Below are 3,536 nucleotides of genomic sequence, written 5' to 3'. Positions count from 1 at the left end.
GAATCACCTATTTGACCATGTACCAACGGAGGTCTTGGGCATGGAGGATTTACTGCAAATTTCTTCATATATTTGGGAGTGACATATCTGTACTCCCTCCACTCTCTTGCCCATCTCCTCTCAATCTTTTGAATGCGCACCTTGCGCTAATTTTTATCTTCCTCAGGGGGTGTGCAATACCCAGCATAGATGTCCTCAGGTATTTCAAAGGCAGTGTTGACCTCAGGCCTCTTTCCTCCTTTATATGGCTTCTTACCATCAACCATTTTCTTCAGTTGAGGAATTTGAACAATTGAATTCTCTGAAGAGGTATGCAACTTTTCTTCGAGGAACGCTGCAAATGAGTTAAGTTGATGAGAACCTAGTGATTCATCAGCTGACATGAGTACCTATGAACAGAGTATAGTTGCAAGGAATTTGGAGAGGTCATATGCGTTCTTAGAAGGTTTTTTATAAAGATCAAGTTTGAGGAATTTGACCAGATGAGTCTTGAAGAATTTCACTAAGCGTTCTTTCTCTTAGGTTCCAGAGATGTATAGATCGAAAATCCACACATTTGAGGAATCTTGAAGAAAAACATAGCTTAGAGAAACGAATCAAGAACAGATGACATGTGAGGTGTTTTAGTGTGTGAAGATATGAAGAAAAACACCTTTGAGGATTTTGTAGAAATCATTTGAATCAAAGAGGGTAGTAAAAGTAACTTTTAATTACCCTGGACAAAGAACACGACGAACTGGTATGTGGAGATGTGAAGTTCGTCAGTGCAGATCTTCCACGCCCTAACTTGGCGGAGGAAGACAGCTACGGCGGCGGCGGAGTGAAGATTTCTGTGCCCGCGCGAGTACGACGGCGATGAGGTCGAGGCAGTGAAGCTTTTCCCCACCGGCGATGATGATGTAGCGGCGGCGCTAGGGTTTGAGAAGCTCGAGCTGGAGAGAGGTGGAGCGGAGTAAAGGAAGTGAGGAAGGGGAAGGGGGTATTTATAGCCATGGTGAAAAACTGTTCGCCCGAAGAATTTGGATGAACGTGCCCCTGACCCTTCTCATTCGCTTGACATGTGTCACCCACGTACTGAGAAGTGGAGGTCGTGTGCGATCGTGGGTGAATAGATAAGTATATCGTGGGATGCGGAACGGTTTGAGCGGCAAAGCCGAAAATTTAGATAAGATAGGTTTTAAAGTTCCGTTCGCAATTTCTTCAGCTGACAAGGACACAGTGAAGATTTTGAACGAGTTTCAAATAAAACGCACATGAAGAATTTGTGAACAGATTGGGTTGAGTATAGCATAGAGGGGGAAGGGTCCAATCACATTCACTTAGCGGAAAAATCAACTTGAAAAAATAGCCATAAGTGAATGTTGTAGATGACATAAACTCATATATATATAGGGTGGGTCTATTCTAATAACACCCTTTAAGACCTTATTCTAATAACACTTCTTCTTATTCTGATAACACCCATACGCCCGCCCACCCGAACAGAAACAAACAGCCCACCCCACCCACCTCCACCCACGTGCACCCCACTCCCCACCTTCTCCTCGATCCCCCACCCCACCTTCTCCCCGCACCGGCGCCTCCCAGCAAGCCACCGCCCCGGCCATGACCCCTCGGCGCGGCGCCCCCCCACCTTCTCCCCACACCGCTGCCTCCCAGCCAGCCACCGTCCCGGCCACAGCCCCCCTCCCTCGTCACCACTGCCGCATAGAGCCACCGCTCCGCACGTCCAGCCACCGACCCCCGGACCTGTAGCCACCGGATCCGATGGTGCCTCCTCCCACCACCGCCCTGCGGCCACCGGATCCGGCGGGATCCTCCTCCACCTCCCTCCTCCCACCCCCGTCCGGCCACCTACCCGGATGCGACCTCCTGAGCCGGCCACCTCCCTCCTCCCAGGTGCCCAGCGCAACTGCCAGCGTGGATCCGGGCATGCCGCCCCCGCCGTGGCTTTCCCATCTCCAGGCTCCTCCCGCGGCCACCGGATCCGGCGGGATCCTCCTCCACCTAGCTCCTCCCACCCCACATCGGCACATCCTTGTTGAGCCCCCGCGCCGGTTCCCGTGGAGGCCCGGCCGGATCTCCTCCATTGCGTCCCTCCCCTCGTCATCACCGGATCCCTGCGTCTCTCCTTCCACCAGTGAGGGTTGCGGCGAGGAGTAACCTCCTCGGCTCCTATGCATCCGTCCTTGTGCTGCCCGAGATCCACGTCTACGGCAACCGGATCCACCTACCCCACGGCACGGGTGCTCCTTGCTCCGCTGCTGAAGGTTGCTGCTGCTGCTCGTGGCACAAGGCAGAGCCCTATCCGCCTCTCCTCCAATTGTTGCAGTTAATTTGATTTTTGTGTTGAAGCTCACTTAATCTTGTTTTGTAGTTCGCTGTCAAATGAAAAATTGACCAAATTTCCTGGCGCGACGTCGAGCAATTGGTAGGGCGCGGCGTGCAGTTTCCATGCATGGATAGGAAATTCCTGAGGCTGCTGCGATCCATTTCTTCCCTAGTGCACTGCAGATAACTCTGAAGCAATGTGGTTCAATTTCTAAAAAAATACACAAGAAATTCACTTATTTTCCCTTGTAGTGCACTTTTTTTCTTGCTATGTTTCACTTGAACGGTGTGCAACGGTGGTTTACTTCTGTTCTTTGTTGCAGGGATTTTTTCACTTGTGTGGGAAAAAAGAAGGAATATTAAACACCACTCGCCGACAAAGATAACGACCCCGAGCATCATGCACGTGCAGTTCCTTTTGTGTATGCTTGCAATGCATTGTGTGTATGTGTGTAGTGCACCCCATCACTTCATGTTTTTTGAGAAAACAATTTGTATTGTCATACGTGGCAGTTTCACTTGTGTATATGCTTGCAATGCGGTTGTCTGTATGCGTGCAATGCACTCCTGTGGTTTCCTTTGTAAAATGGCAATTAAAAAACATCACAAAGAAGTCCATTCCCTTTTAGATGTAGTTCGCTAGTTTCTATCGCGGGGTTTACTCTCACCCACGAAGCAGTTCTTTAGTCTTTATGGGTTCACTAACTATGACCTCGGAAAGCAGCTCACTTCTCATTACATGTGGTTCACTTGCTTAGTCCCTGCGGTCCACTTGCCCGGTCTACGCATGTAAAAAATATTGAGTTTGGAAAAAGCTCAAGCAGTTCATTTTCGATAGTGTCGCGACCCGTTTACGGTAGTCTCGAGGTTCACTTTTTATAGTATTGCGGTTCATCAACACTTAACATGAAGTGCACTCCATCTTGTTTGGAAAAAATTGCGTCCCACAAAAAAGAAATCATGCAATGCACTTGTCTGTCCGCTAAAGTGCGGTTTTTAGTCTGAAGCAGTGCACTCCACCTCGTTTTGGAAAATTTACGTCCCACAAAAAAGAAAACATGCAGTGTGCTTGTTCGTGTGATGAAGTGTGGTGTCGTGGCCCGTTTACGGTAGTCTCGAGGTTCACTTTTCATAGTATTATGGTTCACCAACACTCGACATGAAGTGCACTCCACCTTGTTTAGGAAAATTTGCGTCCCACAAAA

At 49.1% G+C, this 3,536-nt stretch overlaps 1 long non-coding RNA gene across 1 annotated transcript; it reads left to right on the top strand.

The window, feature by feature from the left end:
* The first annotated feature begins 1,532 nt into the window (after positions 1-1,532).
* Positions 1,533-2,959, top strand: LOC123105559 (uncharacterized). Its single transcript, XR_006450937.1, has 2 exons — positions 1,533-2,270; positions 2,378-2,959. It is a non-coding gene; the product is annotated as an uncharacterized lncRNA (long non-coding RNA).
* The last annotated feature ends 577 nt before the right edge of the window (positions 2,960-3,536 follow it).

This window comes from Triticum aestivum, chromosome 5A, assembly GCF_018294505.1.
Source record: "Triticum aestivum cultivar Chinese Spring chromosome 5A, IWGSC CS RefSeq v2.1, whole genome shotgun sequence".
NCBI classification, from domain to species: Eukaryota; Viridiplantae; Streptophyta; class Magnoliopsida; order Poales; family Poaceae; genus Triticum; species Triticum aestivum.
Note: the sequence above shows the minus strand (reverse complement) of the source record. Positions and strands in the feature narration are given on the sequence as shown.